Here is a 20,088-nt window from a genome sequence, read left to right as displayed (position 1 = left end):
TGAGGGAGTCGGTTCTTTCCTTCTACCATGTGGGACCTAGGCCTCAAACCCACAGGTAGAGACATGTCTGCCTCTTCCTCCTAAATGTTAGGATTAAATGTGTGCACCAGTATGCCCGCCCTGCATTCTTAATGCAGTTCTATTTATCTGCATGTTTCTCCTTTTAAGAATAAGTAATTGGGGGGAGGGGTGTCTGACTTAAGAAATATTCGCCTATCTGAAGAACATGGAAATACTTTATTATGCCTTTTTTTCCCAGAAGCTTTATTTTGTTTTACATTTCAATTTACATTCGATTAGGAATGGACTTTCTGTGTGCTGTGAGGTAAATGTACTGCATTAGCATGGTGAATTGGCTGGACAGAAAACCAAGGTCATGTACAGCCAGAAGTGAGTTTCACTTATTATATGACTTTGAATAAAAATCAGAAGGGTGGGCATGTGGAGAGACAGCTGAGAGAGTAAGAGTGCTTGCTGTGCATACAAGAAGACCTAAGTTCAGATTTCCAGAACCCATGAAAAGCAATCAGAGGATGTCCACGAATGCCTGTAACCCCAGTGCTTTTGTGGACAGTAGGATTCCTGGACCTTCCTGTCCACCAACCTAGATCAAGATTTAGCAAGAATTCATGATGTAAAATGGCAGAGAGTAAGTAATGGAGTAGGACATCTGACATCTTCATTTGGCTTCTCTGTGCTCATGCTGGCACACAAAGCTTCAAAGTCATGTACACTTATACTACAAACACACATGTGCATGTGCATACACATGTGCACACACACACACACACACACACACACACACACACACACACACACACACAAACAGAGGGGGTGAAGGAGAAAATAGTAGACAATAAATAAATAAATTAGAAGGTGTAGAGAGCTGCGTGTAGCCGCGCCTCAAAGATGGCGCTGGCTTCAACCTTCCACCCTCCCCATGGTGAGTGCTCTCTGTGATAAACAACTCCTTATTTGGCTAAGGCTAAGAATTTGGCTTACTTCCGCGTAACTGGACCTATCCGCAGTACCCACGTGGCAGATTGGGGTTGGCTGCCCAGAAGCTATTTAGATTGTGGGTTGGCGTTCCTCGGGGTCAGAAGTCAGAAGATTGTTTCAAGGTTCCTGAATAAACTGCTTGGAGTAGAGCCTGGTGTTGCATCTTCCTTGCTGGTTGAGGCAGATGCGACAAGAAGGGATGGATAATTTTGAAGGAAGCTAACACTACTGTCCCTCAGATTACCACCTAGTTCCCCAGAAAGTAGGTTTCAGCCTGGCAGGAATAGAGAAGATATAATGAACTAGAAGATAACCAAAAAGTGTTGGGTCCCTGGGGGTATTTTAAGAAAATGGAAGTTAATTTGAGTACTTCTACATCATACCCTATAGACAGAAACAGCCCCAAGAAAGGAGTTCTTTTCAAAGATATCATGGCAAAGGATCAAAGTTAGCATGCAGTATCAAGTCAAGTAACAAGGAGCTACATACAGAGGGTGCCCGATGTTCTGATAAAACATCCCAACAAAAGCAACTTAAGAGAGAAAGAGTTTATTCAGCTCATATCCAGGTTACAGTCTATTGTGTCAGGCAAGTCACATAGGAGTTGGAGGAAACAGGTCATATTACAACCACAGTAAACAGCAGAGAGGGCTCAGCTTTCTTCCTCTACTTTTACAAAATCCAGGATCTTCACACTTCAATTAATGACGTCAAAATAACACCCACCCCAGACATGTTCAGAGGCATATCTCTCAAGGGATTCTAGATTTTTTTCAAGTTGACAGTTAAGGCAAAAGATCAAAGATAGACTAAATAATCCTCAAGGCCCAGTGCACAACAAAAAGGACGAGCTTTATGGTGGTTTGAATGAAAACAGCCCCCATAGGTTCATATAGTTGAATGCTTAGTCACCAGGGAGTGGAACTCTTTGATAGGATTAGAAGGATTAGGATGTGTGGCCTTGTTGGAGGAAGTGTATCACTGAGGGTGAGATTTGAGGTTTTAAAAACCCATGCCAGACCCAGAGTCTCTCTCCTTCTCTGTTGATGTATCAGGATTTAGCCACTGTTTCAGCACCATGTTCGCCTGCATATTGCCATCCTTCCCACCAGGATGATCACTGACTAACATTTGAAACAGTAAGCAAGCCCCCAATTAAATGCTTTATCTTTTATAAGAGTTGCCTTGGTTCTGGTGACGCTTCAAAACAATAGAACAATGACTAAGGTAAGCTTCTTACTGAAAAATTTGCTAAAATTCAAAACATCAGGAACAGATAAATCCAGCTCAGGACATTTGATGGACTACACCAACCAGATGACCAATGAAGGAAGCTGGGCCAAGTTGACAATGTCAGTGAAGGACTTCTTTCTTCCTAGCTCGGGAAGTATTCACACTTGCTATGTGCATTTGCAAAGGAGGGTGCAGAGCATTTGAAATTCTAACAGTCTTGATATTATTTACAATAGTGATATATAACAATGGGAATTCTTCAGCAAAGTTAATTTATTGTTCATTTTGTTTCTTAACATACATTTAGTAAAAATTCTTTGTTTTTGATATATAGCTCAGCTTTTACATTAGGCATGATTGTTAACTATAGATTTTTATGCATGCCCTATATCAGTTGAAGTAAGTTCTTTATTAGACCTAGCTTACTGAGAGTTTTTTCTTCCTCCTAATCAAAAACAAATGTTGAATTTTATCAAACACATTTCTTTTTCCATTTAGTCTCAGCATTTACAATATATGTCTACCTTTGAGTAATATAATACACTTGCACATGGTTTATTTACCTTGCAGTTAAGTATTCCTAATTCACCTCTCCCATCTGTTGTTTTATCATTTTGCTAAAGCCTAAAATACATCACTACTCATTTTTCTTCAGCCTTTTATAGTAATTTAATGTAACAACTACTGAATTGCATGCCTACCTTCATTACTCTTGCTCATTTCATTGCTTTGCACAGCTTAGTGTTTCTGGCATCACATGGCTTCTGCTTATGGAAGACAACTTAGCATTATGGACTGTACAGGTCTACTGGTAACTAGGTCTTCCCATGGTTTGGGGGTCTTTATTTTCCCTTGTATTAGGAAATATATTTCTAGGCAAAGAACTCGGGGTTGGTGTTAAGATGTTTCAATGGATGAGAGTGCTTACACAGCACCCATGTGAAAACTCAATCATGGCTATGCATGCCTCTAACTCCAATATTAATACAGGAAGATACTGAGAGCTTGCTGGCCAGCCATTCTAACCAAAGCAGTGAACTTACAGTTCAGTGAGATACCCTGTCTCAAGGCACTGAAGTAGAAAGGTATAGAAAATGGTACCTGGTATACTGCTCTGGCATATGCATGTACATGCATGGACAACTGCACACACACATACAGAGAGAGAGAGAGAGAGAGAGAGAGAGAGAGAGAGAGAGAGAGAGAGAGAGAGAGAGAGAGCTCAAGGTTGACAGCTTTATTTATTGCTTGCCAGTGCTTTAAGGATGAAACATCTTTGTTTTCTTATTTCCATGGTTGGTAATGAAATACTACTTTCTTATGTTTCTGTAATGTTTATAATATCACATTTTTCCTTGGAATGGCTTCTAATCATGTTTTCTGTCTCTCTGTCTCTGTCTCTGATTCTCTCTCTCTCCTCCCCCCCCCCGTGTGTGTGTGTGTGTGTGTGTGTGTGTGTGTGTGTGTGTGTGTGTGCGTGGTGTCTTTCCCTCTGAAAATGTATTCTTCCTTGTGTTCTCTGAGCTTATTGGATGCATATTTTGGCTATTTGGAAACTTATCAGCCAATATTTCTACAATATCTTTTCCTAACTATCTGTTTCTTCTTTCAAGAACTCTATTAAGTATATGCTTTGTTTGTCTCTTAAAGATTTATTTATCATTATTCTGTGTGTGTGAATGTTTTGCCTGCATATATTACTACACCTGAGGAGATTCCAAGAGAGTGACAGATTCCCTGGACCTGGAGTTACAGGCATTTGTGAGTCACCATGTAGGTGCCAGGAAATGAACCAAGATCCGCTGGAAGAGAAGCAAGTGCTCTTAACCTCTGACCTCTCTCACTAGCCCAGATATTTCTTTTACCATCTGACCTTGTCACACTGATCTTCCATATTCAATTCTGTGCTTTAATTCACTGGTGCACTCTGTGTTTTATTTCATTGATATATTCATCTTCTCTTTCCTAATCTATCTTTCTTCCTTTGAGTATTAGTTATAGAAGTTCTTATTGATCTACATCAGGTTGGCTAACTCATCTTCCTTTGACTATGTGGAGTCCCCACATGAGCCTTTCCATACTGTAGAGAGGAGTCATATTTCAATTGCATGTTCTTCCCATGACCTTAGTATATGAACTTGTTTGGAAAAGGCATTGTTCCAAATATTGTTGGTTACAATGATGTAATCTGATGTTCATCCAGTGTGACTGACATACTCATAAGAAGAGCCCAAGAGATAGATGCATGCACATGACCGCTGAAAGCAAAAGCCTGGATGTCTCAGAGGGAATGGCCAAATGACAGCAGCGGCAGAGTCTGGAGATAAGTTCACAAAAGCCAAAGAGCAGAAAGGACTGTGGACAATCATGCCAGCCTGTATGTGAGTCAGCCACGTGCAGAGACACTGAAGTGATGTCCCTCTAGGTGAGAGAAGACAGGCTAATGGCACCTGCCAGAAGCCGAGAAAGAGCCATGGAACACATTCTTCTGTTGAGTGCTCAAGAAAGAACACTCTTTGCTATTACTTCAATATTTAACGACTTACCTCCACATCCAGAAACACCTAAATTCCTTTATTTCAACCAAGTAGTTTGGCATATTTGGTTACAATGTCACTAAAAAAATATTAATACATAGTAACAATATGAAAGGAAACTTTCTAAACTGGGAGAGCTGCTTAATGCTGAATGGTGTTCTTCCTTCAAAAAAAAATGCTTAAGGAAATGTCTTCCCAATATCAGCCAACAGACAACCCAAAGGCCACGTTAGCTCCAGTAGAAAGGGACAAGGCTATGTCTTGAGCCAGCAGAAGTTGGCCGCATTGATCACACATTGCTAGCATGAAATAAGCAAGGGTGGGAGTAATAGAGTCTTGGGTCAATGTTTTAGGCAACTATTGTGGCCAGGAAATGAGCCATAGAATTAAATTCCAAGTAAGGTGGGCCTGAGCAAGGTGGGAATCAACCCAATCAAGCTGTGAAGATGTAACTCAAGTTTGGATGGAGACCCCAGAATGTTAGAGATGCCAAGACTACAGGACGTTTGGTAAGTGAAGCTTCAGCTCTCAGGTAGAAGGAAAGAGGCTCTGCATGCAGATGTTCTAGGTATGCGGGACTACTGAGGGCTGCTAGAACCTTGACAATGCTACCAAGAGTCCTGGATGCTGAGCATGAAAGCTGCTGGATTCTGTGATCACCTTGGTAGGTTTTGGCATTTTTCTTCTTTTCTAATCTTTATCTGACATTCCTCCATCCTTCCCTTTTGGAAAGGAAATGTTTGTTTTGTGCCATTGTATGTAATATTAGGAAGTATGTAATATTTTTATGAGGCTCACAGTTTGTCTTGTGTCTCAGGAATGAATTTTCACTTTGGATATTTGAACAGTGTTGGGACTGTTACAGACCATGAGGACTTTAAGAGGAGGGAATAAAAACATTATGAGATGTAAAATGAGACTTTAGGGGATATTGTGATTTAATGTGATGTTTGATGTCAATTTGAGAAAGGTCAGAACATGACGGTTAATTTCATCATCAACTTGTGTAAATTTAGAATCTCCATGTAAACATGTCTCTGGGTATGTCTACGTGTCCATCAACAAAGAAGTAGAACAGTGAGTGGAAGGTCCACTCTGGTTGTTTGTTTGTTTGTTTGTTTGTTTGTTTGTTGAGACAGAGTTTCTCTGTGTAGCTTTGGAACCTATCCTGGAACTCACTCTGTAGACCAGGCTGGCCTCGAACTCACAGAGATCTGCTTATCCATGCCTCTCAAATGCTGGGATTAAAGGCGTGCACCACCACCGCCTGGCAGAAGGTCCACTCTGGATGTGGTTGGCACCATCCCCTAGCATGGGGTCCTAGATGGAATCAAAGTTTTAATAGGACAAGGTAAACTAAGTGCCAGCTTCCTGACTGTGAGTGTGGAACAAGCAGCTGGAAACCAAGGTACCAATGTCACTTTTGTTTCTCCCCATAGCATTCAGTGATACATTGTTGTGGTTTCTCCACCTTGTGAGAACTTCTCTAACTTCCATCTTACTCTCCATTCTTTTGGTGTCGGCTCGCTCTTTAGTGAGATGACCACTACCCAAACTGAAACACTTACCTTTTTTCTAGTTTTTAACCTCAATATTGAACAATATTAGGTTGCCCTTTTGATAAGCCATCTTATCAAAAGGGCGACCTAATCATCACCCATCCTAGCACCTACCAAACCATTAACACCCAACTCCTTTAAAGAGATGCCAATGTCTTCTAGGTTTTTCTCCTTCCTTTATTTCACTAATATTGCTGTGACTTCTTACCTTGAACTTAAATTCTAAATGCCAAATAGATTTTAGGCTTTCTCATCCTTCAACACACACACACACACACACACACACACACACACACACACACACATACACACACATACACACACACACACATGTTCTATGTTCTACAGCTGTGTCACACCTTCCTACCTTCTCCTCACTCTATTCATCTATAGCTCCAGAATTAGGTTGATGTTCAAACTCTAAATTGGGGTCACTGGTTGCTGTAAGTTGACAGCTAATTCCTCTGCAAGGTTCTATGACATCTTGAGATTGAACAATTATTGATAATTCTGCCTCTTTCCAGATTAAATATGTTTTTCACAAACAAAAATTTCCATGTGAATGTTTATCATTGAAGATCCTATCATGGGAGAAGGTAAAAATTTAGCAGATTTTTATTCTTTGTGAAGGAAACAATTTCAGCAGCTTCATTAATATCTCTGGAGTGGCCACTCTGCTTACCAGAATAGAATATGCTCAAACTGGTCTCTTGACTCACAGATTTTTCTCTTCACAGTGCTGGGTCTAGACTAGTTGAGCATTCCCTGCACTCTAGCTTAGGATCCCCTTTCTTCTCCATAGCTCTTGTGTCTAGGGTGTTTTTGAAGTTCTGTTTTGTTGGGTTTTGTTTTGTTTGACAATTTCTCCCAAAGTTTCAGGTTTGAACATTCATCCCAGTGCTATGTATCCATGTGAGTGGCCTTTAATTTTATTTTTTCAAAATCTAACCTGGTACAAGTTCCCACAATCTTTGCTTGACCTCTTTTGTCCCCTATACTTAAGACACTAAGAACTCTGGAGTAATTTCCCCTCACTGGCCCTACTCCTCGCTGCCCTGATTTGGTTCTCTGATTCTCTGGGGCTGCTATATAACTGCCACCAAACTGCCTTACTAGGTGCTAATCCTAGCCATGATGCCTGTTCATGCCTTCTTCACAGCCAATATGAATTACCAAATCTTCCCTAGTTGTCATCAAACTTTTCCTAATTTAAATTTTGTGATAATTATGAAGAGCCTATACATTTCCTAGCTTCACACAAAGCTATAAATTCACAGTATCTACAGAATCAGGGCTAGGTCAGCATGGGTGGGCAACCTGGAATAGTCATTTCCACATCTGTATTTGTTCTAGGATGACAGGCAGCTTCTTTAGCACTCTGCCTGCACTCTACCTTTCCAAGTTTGGGAGGTGTAAAATTGTGGTCACTTTTACTGACTAATTTATGTGGTTAGTAATTGAACTTCCTGTGAAAGTAGTTTCTCTGGCTTACACTCTGGATGAAGGATGAATTTCTAATAGCAATTATCTGAAGATTCTTATTATGACTCTTTTATTATTATTAACAAATACCTCCAGTTTTAGCTACATAGTGTCTTTGAAATTGATCTTCCCATGGCAAGTTGTATTGAAAATTTGTTTATGATCTAATTGTAAAAGACCTGCAAAGAAACAGCTTCCATGATAACCTACGTATGAATAAATGTCTTCTTCAGTTTGGTGCATGATTCTTTCTTCTGAGTCCAGACTCCAGTTGTCGGTATAACTGTACTAGTTACTCAACGTTTTATTTTATTTTAGAATGAATTATCTAATATCAAATAATCAAAGTATCATGTGGTCTGGAAGCTTGCCTTGTTCTTTTCATCATTTTATATCTATCTGCAGTGTATGCTTTTGGAGGAAAACCATGGCTTAAATTTCTCTAATCACTGTTGGAGGACTAGAGATAACAGGATTCCTACATATAGATGCTCATAGCTTCAGTTTCCAAATAAAAATCATTATATAGCACTATCTGTGACATTGACAGACACCCAAGATCTCAAAGTATGATCTCTATGAGTTTCTTGTATGAAACTGAAACTCCCAAGGGACACAACTTTGCATTTCTCAGACAAGTGTACTCTGGAAATTGTGGTAACTTGCTCAAAAGTTGGTAGCAGAATAAATGTTTTTCTCACATCTTTTGGCCAATCTATGCCCTTTGTGATTTATTTAGAAACTTATTTAAAAGATATTTACAGATTACTAATAGGCACTCTTCCAGGGATATGAATACTGAGTCAAAAAGATGTAGCCGTGGACCTCATGACACATACATTTTAGCTGAGCTCAATATAGTGTTTGTTCCATCATAGACCGCAGTGTGACTGTCAAGGTACAAAGTGAAATAGATGAGGCTTTAAACAATTTCAGGAGAGACAAGGGTCTCTCACAGATCGGTTGTTCTCCATGAACATGTCAACCCTTACTCTGAGGACACTCATTCCTTTACACAGAACTCTTCCTTTCTCACATCTGATCTAAGCTTGAATTAAATCCCCCTTTACTATAGCATCTGTCAAGTATACAATTTATCACAATATCCCTAGTGTCTTACCTCTGATCATGAAGTTATGAAGGACAAGGATCACCATATGTTTGTCCAAAACAATCATACAAAGCAGATGAAGAACTATCTCTAGAGAGGGACAAGTGTTTATTCTTGTCAATGGGCAGTAACTGTTTATTCTTAGACACAGGTAGCAATACCTAGAGATGTCATGGGAGATGGAGACATCTCCATCTTCACCAATGGAGAAGGCAGCAGCCAACAACTAGAGAGACTAGAGATGCTGACACCTATCCTACAAAAACAAACTGCCCCCTTCCCCCGCCCCCCCGCTATCAAACAGTTATTCAACCCCCAAAGTCAGTTCTATTGAGGCTAATAGTGTCTGAACCAGAGATGTTCTGTACATTTGACATTATATTCATGCAGTAACCCCCTAAACATGCAGGCTGGTGGAATGATACAGCATTTATCACTCTCTGATAGGCTTATTTCACCCATAATAGTGTGTCCTTCAGTTTCATTTATGCTGTAGAAAAAGGATCAGATGTCACAGAGGCTCACAGACTCATAGAGGCAGAAAGCCAAATGGTAGCTGTAAGGGGCTGGGAGATGGGGAAGATGAAAAATTGTTGTTCAATGGAAATACGGTTTCAGTTGTATAAGGTCAATTACTCCTAGAGACCTGCCAAACAGCGCAGTGACTATAGTTAGTAATATGAGATTGTGAATTAATACTTTGTTGAAAGGATCAATCTCATATTAAACACTGCTCTAAACTCACATACCAATGCAAACAAAGAATTTTTATAGGTCATCATCATGCCCTGATTATATGATAGGTCTATGCATATGTTCACACTCAGAAGATTATATGTATTTGAAGGTATCCAGTTTTCTTCATATACCAGTTATTTCTCAATGAAGCTTTTAAATGACAAAAAAACCCACTAAAACTTGTGAAGTAACATTGTCCCTTCAGACTCAGAATAAATAGGTATGATTAAACTTGTTAATAACTTATTATAAAAAGCTCTTGTATAGAATCAAATAAAAACTTTCCAACGATCCCAACACAACAAGTGTGCTTCAGTTTCATGTATACTGAAGACTGGGAGTGCGTTAATGCACATAAATATGTAGTGATGTAAAATAAAAATACCAATCATTGATGTGAGGTCTGCACACCAGCATTAAAATTCAGATCGTCTTCAGTAACATGCAAGGCTACACTAATAATAAGCTATATTTTGTTGCATGTGATAATTAATTAATTATAGGTTGAAATGTCTATAAAATATGACAAAGATATTTCTTCCTCTATAGGCCTGAAAATGATTCCATATGAAACTAAAAAGTATAAAGATGTGAATATTTCTTCCAGAATTACAAATATCCTTTGAAGAAAAATACATTAAACTCATCTAAGAAAACGTGACAGACCAAGCTCTAAATCATATCAGATTAGCTCTTTGACTAATCAAAAGTATTATGTCATATTTGACAAAAGTATTGGCAAAATTGTGGAGTAATGGTAATCTAATTAATAAAACTTCGCTTGTATTACAACTTGTTGAGGTAGTAGATAACTGTTACCCAAATAGCTCATTCAATAAAGAGACTAATATGCATAATCCCATCCTCTGCCACATCATAGTCTTCAAAGTATATAGAGGCTCATAGTGTTTTCTATCACTTATTAACAAGAATATAGATTTAAATGGATTGACTAAAAAAGGAAACCAAATCAATTTGGTCTAGTCTGGGTCCACACCCCATATCATTCCCTCCACAAAACTGTTACCAGGCACTCCCATCTCCAGGTAGTTTTATCTTCTGCTATTACTAGTTCACAAAAGTGGCATATGCTGTCTATCCACTATTTCTGGTTTCCCCAGGTCATCCATGTACTCCCCATTGCCATTTAAGGGTCTGCAAGATAAAGAGAAATAGAAAAGGCAGAAGTCCATTAGAATCAGGTATCTGATTGAGTTCAACCATGGAAATTTGCCTGACACTACTTAAATTCTGTGTCTAGCTTCTTCAATGTGGATGCCACCCTCAGATTAAGCACACTAGCTAGCCTGGTCCCACTCAGCCGGTGACCTAGAATTGCCTTTGATCAGCAGTGAATGTGGTTTGTGGAACTGACTGGTTTTTGATGCCAAAAAAACAAATACAAGGATTTTTTGGAGCTAGACAAACACTGGGAACGCTTACTAGCAACCACAGAGTTAGCGTATTTGATCTTCAATGCTTGACGTCAACATAAGGTTTTTAAATATCCTTGTATTTGGCTTGATTTCAGTTTAGCATTTGAGACATTTATAGATATTGTAGTTAATAATATTGACACATATAAGGAGAGAGGATGCTGATGAGGAGAAAATGTGCCGTTTTCAACAACACACTCATCAATCCTGAATCATAATAGACACCTTAGGCAGTAAGGAGGAAGGGTGTGTCCTGTGGAGAGGGTGGGTATGCTCATGTGTATGAGTACATGGGCCTGTGCATGTGCTGAGGCCAGTCTGACACTGGGTTCCCTTCTCTGTCACTGCCAGCCTTACTCCCTTGAGGCAGGGTCTCTCACTGAACCTGCAGCTAGGCTGAAATTGAGCAAGCTCCAGAGAGCTTCGGGTCTCATTCCCCTTCCCCAACACTGGGATTGCAGGTCTACGCGTGGCCCTGCTTGGCTTTTTACATGTGCACTGGGATCTGAACTCAAGCCTTCTTGCTTACACAATAAATGTTCTTGCCTACTGAGCCATCATCTCGCCAGCACAAGTGATGTCTCTAAAAGATGGAAGCCTCAGTCCCACCCAAGTCAGATGGAATCTAAATCTTCTAGAGAGACATAAGGAGCAGTGTTATTGCTTTTAAACTTCTGATATTTTAATGTTGTCAATGTTGAAAACGTATATTAGCAACAGTTCAAGATAGTCTTTAATACCCTAAAGGCTGGGAAACTCACAAACCAGACTGATTTTCATGTTCTTCACCAATAATATAGTATAAAGAGCACATAGCAATTGACCATGTTATAAGAACAAAGAGAGGGTGTCAAACAAATGCTGTGGAAAACAGATTGATAGTATTCTAAGAGTCAACAGTCCATTAAATTCTCTAAAAGTAGAGATTTCATTTATGAAGCATATCAATGGATCCACAGCACTATCAACCCTTTTTTCTCTAACTGAATGAGCAATCAGAGAATCTACTCTAATTGTACCTAATTTGAAAACCATTTGCTCACTGTGGAATAATAATGATGTCCATCTCTGATGGTATCTGTGTGTTTTCTGAGTCAGGATGGACTTTTCAGCATTCCTCGATGTCATCTGTAATGATGTTTTCTGGTACCCTGAACATAACAGGCTTGTGTGTTCACCACAGAATCAAGGAGGGGGGGTGATTGTTCTATCCAAATACCAATACAAAATACTGCTAAATGTGCATGAGGAAGGTGCTAGGCACTTTTCATGCCTTATTTCATTTTCCTATGCCACAGGTGTGACATTAACTTTACCAACAAAGGTCTCCCAATGAGCCAGTGGCATTTTCTACATCGAAAGCCAAATTTTTTAATACCAATCCCATTCTGTAGCTAATGTATAATAGCCTGAATGTTTTTTTTTTTTTAAAAAAAAGCACAAAGTTGATCACAGTCCTCAGGGGAGGACTTGTCCTAGAGGAGGTGGGAATGGAGGGTGGGCTGGGGATCAGGGGAGGGCGTGGGAGGGGGGAGAATAGGGGAACCCATGGCTGATATGTAGAACTGAATGGTATTGTAAAATAAAAAAAATATATATCACAAAAAAAGTGCCCACTTAAGCAACATCTTGTTCTCTAGGTTTGCTGATTGACAGACAATTTAGCCTACATCAGTGTGACTCTATAAGGGTGGTAGTTCCATAGTTGGTACAAAATATTCTCTTGAGATGCACACCCTTCTGTGAATTCCTAGGTCCCATCTGCTAGATCTCAGACTATTATCTCTGGGTCTGTACTTTTAGTATTCATTCTAAGAATCTCTAATATGCATCAGCTACATTTTATTTCATTAATAAATATGTTTCTGAGTGATATAATATGCTTCTCATGCTATTAGTCTAAACTTACTGCTCTAATGGAGATAGCCTTGGGCTTAAACGTGTGTAAGGTCTGGTTTTTAAATAAAGCTTTATTAGAACCCAGCCACCCTGCTTGGCTTTTGTATAATCTATGTCTGTTTTATGACTGAAGAGTCAAATATTTGCAATAGAGGCTGTATGGCCAACACAAGCAGAAGATATTTCCTATCTGGCCCTTCATAGAAGAAGTTTGCCAATCCTTGTCCTAAAATGACTCTCCTGCTAAATTTTGGCCAAAAAAGTGTGGCCCACTGATTAATTTGGAAATTTCTCTATACCTAACATCATTTTATTTGCTCAGCTTCTTGGATTCAGTGAGTATATGGAAAATATGTTTTATTCATGCAAGACATATCATTCATTTTTTTAATCCTTTGGATATGCTTGTCAGATGAGTGCTCAAATAAATTATATCATCTCCTTTTGTTGGGTCCTGGTTAGTCATATATGCAAAGGCCAAAATTTTCTCTAACATATGACCAAGGAAAGCAGGTGTTCCCCATCAAATCTATATGACAAATGGAGAAAATTTCTAATTTACTAATTATCTCCTCTTAATTTATTTACTTTTTACAAGTTAGCAATCACACAGACCTTTCCCCCACTGTCATATACTCTGAAATTTTTTTAAAAAAATAAGGAATAGAGCCAAGTGACATTGGTGGAGGTAATGCCTTCCAATTGCTGACTAGGAGGAAAGTTAACCCAACTCTTCCTTCCAAACCCATCATTATGTAAAGGAAATAGTTGCCACATGATGTCAAGCTCATTTGGACTGGAGGGATAAAAGGACACACCATCATCAAGTCAGAGAAAAGGAGATGAGTAAGGTCAAGGCAAGTGACCAGACAATGTAGTTTGGAAGCTTGGAGATAGCCAATGACAAAATAGACAGATCCATGCACTCATGGAATCCCTTAAGTGCATGGAATGCTCAACACGTTTGCATGGATGCACTTAGAAAAATAAAGTTGAACTGAAAGTTCCAAAAAGAGAAGCCATGCAAAGGGTTTCAAGAAGAAAAACAAAAATATTAGTTTTACACATAATCGCAGCATACTGTGAATGATCTGTAAGTATTTCCCCACTAGGGAAAATAAAATCCCAAATTCCTCACTTCGAGCTCAGTTTCCTGGAAGCGCTGAAGGTTTGACCAGGTCTAGACTACATTTTATGTGCAGACCTTTGCCAGCTCCTCTGGCATAAGTGGCTACGGTCCAGCCACTGCTGTTGCTCTCTCCACACTGGCTCTGTGTACTGTAGATTTCTCCATCTGGTTCAACAGGAAGTATGTACTGTTTGTGGGATGCCATTGAGCTATTTTTAAGAGCTGAGCTACATGCAGGTATTTATGACTGTAGACACAATTTGGGGAAACAAAGTATTTGCCAACACAAGTACAGTGAACTGTTTCAACAGTCAGCCATATGGGCTCAGGATGGAAATGGTCCAGGTGAACAGCTGGAACAAGGCCCCTTCCTGGACCTTGAAAAAGCCATCATTTCCTTTCACTGGGCCACAGTGCTAAAGCCTGACAAGTGGCAGTCACTGGCTGATGGGAGTAGGGTGTTGTACTCTTATGTGGATTATAGGAATGGCAGAGAATTTTAAACTCTATTTTTCACACCAAGGGGCTCATGGAGACTCTACTTTTACTAGTATAGGCTTACTGAAAATTCTACAGTTTATATTAGAGTTCTTAAAAGAACAGAAATAATGGGGTATAGATATGTCTTGCCTCTGTAGAATGGAAATAGATTAGATTCACTGTCCAAATCAAAATTTTCTGTCAACGTTAATCAGCTCACAGTAAATAACACTCAGCCTTGGTCTCTGTATATTTAGCTGACAACTCACTCTCAGTTGGCATTAACTGTGTGATAGGCAATTTTATGTGAAAACTTGACTGAGTTTCAGGATGCCCAGGCATGAATTATACAGAACTGGACTATGTGATTAATTAAAATGGACAACTTCAAAACATACTGGCCAATGTCCTTGTTCTAATTCAAATGCTAGAATTTTCTGCTAAACCAGGAAGAGCCCCCATGACTCAGGAAAAGCAAACTCTCTTTCCATTTCTGCTTTCAACTGATTGAATGAAGCCCACCCACCTTGGGGAGAGTGACTAACTTTCCCCACTGCAATAATTTAAGTATTAAATTCATCCGAAAACACTTTCACAGAAAATACTCATAGTAATGTTTGAACAAATATCTGGGCACCCTGTGGCTCAGAAGTATGCACATAAAATGACCTATTACATAGTTATTGCCAACTGAGAGTGAGTTGTTAGTTAAACATACTAAGTCCAGGATCTGATGGACCTTGACAGAAATTTTGTTTTGTATTGATACCAATCCAGATTTGTGAAGTAATCCAAGCCATTGAAAAGATCTGACAGCACAGAACATATAGCCTTTTTCAGATTTTTTTCCAGCTTTTCTTTTTTATCCCTAGTCCTTCATAACAATGAACTTATATCTTCTATGTATTCTAAAGGTTATCCTATTAAAATACTTTGTTCCCACTCTTCTCATAGCTTAAAACACTAGAGAGATTAATTTAGTTCCTCATTGACATTTGTACATCAAATACTCACTGACCTTGAAAGGCCACATATAATGTTCCTATCTGAACACTATTTGCTTGTTCCTGTCTTTTTCTTTCCTCCCTCCCTCCCTTTCTCCCTCCCTCCCTCCTTTTTTCCTTGTGATATTTAAACTAGTCTCTAAGTAGCTTGGGAACCAAAATAGAATCTAACTAAATACAAGTCTCAGAGATCTTCCCATTTGTGCTGACAACAGCGAAAATGAATTTGTTCACCACAAAAAGAGAAAGTGGATGTGTAGATTACCAAAGAGTAATAGACAAAAGGAAGCCTTGCTGAGAAGAATTCTATAAGGAAAAAGTTCTCCACCAGCCAGCTAGAGTGATGGCAGTCCCTTGCCCTGCAGGAGGCTCCTGGACTGAGCAGTAATAGAGAGGATCAAGGAAACTACTGACAAGGGGGCTTTAGCAGGATGAGAAAGAACAGAGGATCTTTCTATGACAGTTGGGTAGTGGAAAACAATGGAATCTGGAAGAGCCTCAAACACAAAAATGAATCATTCGACCTAACACCCCAGCTGCAGGTTTAAAAACAAGCATTAAGGGTGAACTGAAGGACAGAGAGACCCCAGGGTCCTCTGCATTCCTGTAGGCTTGTCAGAAGTGAGTGCAACCCTGTGTATGCAGAGGCCCAGCCTGAAGGGTAATAATAATGATGGAGGTTTGGAATTGGGCTTTTCATAGGTTATTTATTAAATTATTCTTAATGATTAGATTAACTGAGTTTGATAAAACTCTGTGCCTCTAGCCCCTCCTTCTCTGAACTCTAAATAATCAAGTTCTTACCCTGACTAAGGACACTATGAAGGCTTGCAGACCTTTGGGAAATGGATGCATTTTCTTTCACAAAAATTTCTCCTTGCCACTGCTCCTTTTTATAAACTATCCCAAGCAATAAAAATAATGGCATGTGCAAAGAAACACTAAATGTAATCCTCAAGTTCAGGTGGAGAAAGAAGACAATAGAATGAGAATCTCATGTGGGAGACAGGTACATCAATTAACTGTTCAGGGCTTAACATTCTACTTAAGGATGCAAAATAATTTCAGTAAAAGAGAAACAATGATGAAGATAGGGGCCTGTTCTAGCTTGTTATGTGAAAGGAACACTGACTTAGAGGAGGAAAGGATTTGCCTGGCTCACAAGTTCCAGTCCATCATCAAGGGAAGTCAAGGCAAGAACATAAAACAGAAACCAGAAGGCAAGAACTGATATAGAGACTTTAAAGGAACGTTGCTGACTGGGTGGCTCCCTAGGCCTTCTCAGATACCTTTCTTATAAAACAAAGGCCACCTGCCAAGGAGTGCCACCACCCTCAGTGGGCTGGGCCTTTGAAAATCAACCATTAATCAAGAAAATCACAAACCTGCCCATAGGCTGACCTGATGGAGGCAGTTCTTCAACTGAGGTTCCTTTGGCCCAGGTTATTAGTTTGTATCAAGCTGAAAAAACACTAACCAGCAGAGGTGTACTTGGGGAAAACATGGAGTCTCAAAAACTTAACTAAAAGGAAATTCTAAATCTTAAAAGTCCATTTGTTTAAATGGGTTTGGTAGTATGACTACTGAATCTGAAAGCAATAATATAAATTGCCCAAAATGAAATATATATATATATATATATATATATATATATATATATATATATATATATTTCAGAATATCAGTTACCTGTAGAATAATATATTAAGAAGTTCAACATGTGGAATGTTAGGAAGAATATAAAGCAGGAAAAAAGTTGTTTAAAGACTTATTGGGGGCTAGGTGTGATAGCACATACTTTTTATCCCAGCAACGGAAGTAGGGGGAGGTGAATCTCTGTGAGTTTGAGACCAGCTTGGTCTACATAGCTAGTTCCTGGCCAGCCAAGACTATACTATGAACCCTTGACTGAGAACAAAGATTAATGGGGTGCTAGAGAGATGGCTCAGTGGTTAAGAGTGCTTATTCCTCTTCCAGAAGACGAGAGTGCAATTCCAAGGACCCATGTCCCTTTTGCAACTCACAAATGCCTGTAACTCCAGCTCCAGAGGATCCTACACCTTCTTTTGGCCTCCACGGGCAACTGCATGCATATGTATATAACACGTCAACATGCAAACATACATATAATAAACATGTACTCATGCACACAAACACAAATAAAATTAATCTTTCAAAAAAAGAATTAATAGTTAAATGTTCTAAATTTGGAGAAAAAATCAAAGGTTCTGGTCTTAATGCAAAAAAATACAAATTATATTACAAATCATATGTAGCAAAAATGCAGAAATCCAAGCAGAAAGGTAACATTATCAAAGAGAAAAAGAAGCCCATGAAACTATGACTCTATTGCTTTTCTGCTTTTTCTTTCTTTTTTAAAATTTATTCTTCTCTCATACACTACATCTGGACAACAGTTTCCCCTCCCTCTAATCCTCTCAGCCTTTCTCCTACCTCCCCTCCCCCACCCCAGATCCACTGCTCCTCCATTTTCCTTCAGAAAAGTGCAGGTCTCCCAGGAATATCAACTGAACACAGCATAACAATATACAATAAGACTAGACACAAACTCTCATATCAGGACTGGACCAGGCAACCCAGCAGGAGGAAAAGGGTCCAAGAGTGGGTGAAAGAGCCACAGACACTCACATTCCCACTAAGTCCTGCTTAGTTGATTCTATTGCTTTTCATCAAAGCAAGGTAAGCTAGAGAAAATCATAACTGATTGTGTTACAGAGCCAGAAGGTGAAGAGAAAGAACACAGTAATATTCTGTCATTCTGGAATTCTATCTATCAACTGAGGGGAATCATCAAAACAAAGGCAAGAGGAACACATTTCACATGAGTAAAATGCCAGCAGGGCCTGTCAACAGTCATCTCATCAACAACAAAACATTGCAGGAGCATCTCCCATCTTCAGTGAGATGGTAACTGTGGAAAGGCAGGCACCAAACTACAAGAGGTGGGTTAAGTATTAAAATAATTGTTTTTCCTTTTCTTAATGTCCTTTAAGGGCAATCATCTCTTATAAAGTTGAAATATCATCAATGCACTAGGCAGTTTGCACCTCAGGAAAAGTAAATAAAGTAAGGTTATTAAATAAGCAAAGATTAAATTAGGTAAATAAAGAAAACACGACTTAGTGACAACAGTATCACAGTGGAAAGAGATGAAACACATGGCAATATTCAGTGTCATGGAGGCAGTTTATGGGAAGAAAGGATACATTAATTATGCATCCTGTATCTTTTATGTGAGTATATGCACCTGCCCATGTACACGTGCATATGTATGTGCCTATAAGCATATGTGCAGATTCCATCAAAATGTTTCAGATGTCCTCCTCCATCATTCTCATTCACCTAGTCATTTGAGACTGGGTTTTTACCTTAACCTGCGGGTCCTATTTTCTCATAAGGCTGAAAATCAGCAAGCCCCTCAAATACTCCTGTCTCCTCTGTTCCCTTTGGAACTCCAGTTATAGACATCTACAGGATACCTAGCTTATTATGTGTGTTAAGATCTGAGATCTGGTCCTCATGACTGCGTCACATTGTTCCTAACCACTAAGTAATCTCACCAGCCCTTACATATACTTTTGAGATAGAGTGAAAAAAAAAGAATTAGGGCAAATAGAGAAATAAAGGAGAAATAGAAAGTTAGGAAAGTCAGAGAAGTCTTAAGACAATGAAATTGAATACTTAGAAAAATGACTCTTTCAAAAGTCTAGAAATGATAGCGTCAATAACATATACCTCATCAAGTCTCAGCTCCATCCCTTTTGGTATCAGAGGCAAAAAAAAGAAAGGTTTTGATTATTTCTTCTTGAGTTGATCTTCTAGAGAGCACCAGTATCTTATTCCCAGAAAAATGGATAAAATATACCCAGCTCTCCACATTTTTTTCTACATAAATTGAATTGTGGTTTATTTGATTTACAAAGATTTAAGGAAGGAAAAAAAAACCAAACATACTGTAGCTAAGAAGCTAGTTTATAAAGCGTTGGAGGCAAATAGCCTGAAAATCACCCTGAATGTTCCTTTGATGGTGCAGTCCCTAGGAACATTTTTTAAAAATAAATAATTGTATACATACTTGGTTAGTACAAAAGCTGATTGTCTTTTCAGACACCCTTCTTGATGTGGCTGGAAATTGGAACAAGTCTGGAAAGCAATTTGACATTTTATAGCTCAGATATTTCTTCCCTTGCTTTCTCCTTTGAGAAAATAGAAACAGTTCTCAATAGAGAGCAGCCAAAACAGTGGAACATACTAGGGAATAATCATTACCAACTATGGATAGCCTGCAAATCTCTGAATGATGCACCTTTAGACGTCTGTACATTGGCTTCCTTTTCTATTTTATCCAGTTTCCTTGGGAAGCCACAGCAGAGTACAGGGAAGAAATATGTGACAGTATTTCCAGATAGATCAGTGAGAAATGTTTTTTGCATTCACTACTGTATTTGGACGTTCTTTTT

Source organism: Peromyscus maniculatus, chromosome 8, assembly GCF_049852395.1.
Source record: "Peromyscus maniculatus bairdii isolate BWxNUB_F1_BW_parent chromosome 8, HU_Pman_BW_mat_3.1, whole genome shotgun sequence".
Lineage (NCBI taxonomy): Eukaryota > Metazoa > Chordata > Mammalia > Rodentia > Cricetidae > Peromyscus > Peromyscus maniculatus.
The sequence above is the reverse complement of the archived record's forward strand: the minus strand, read 5'-3'. Positions refer to the sequence as shown.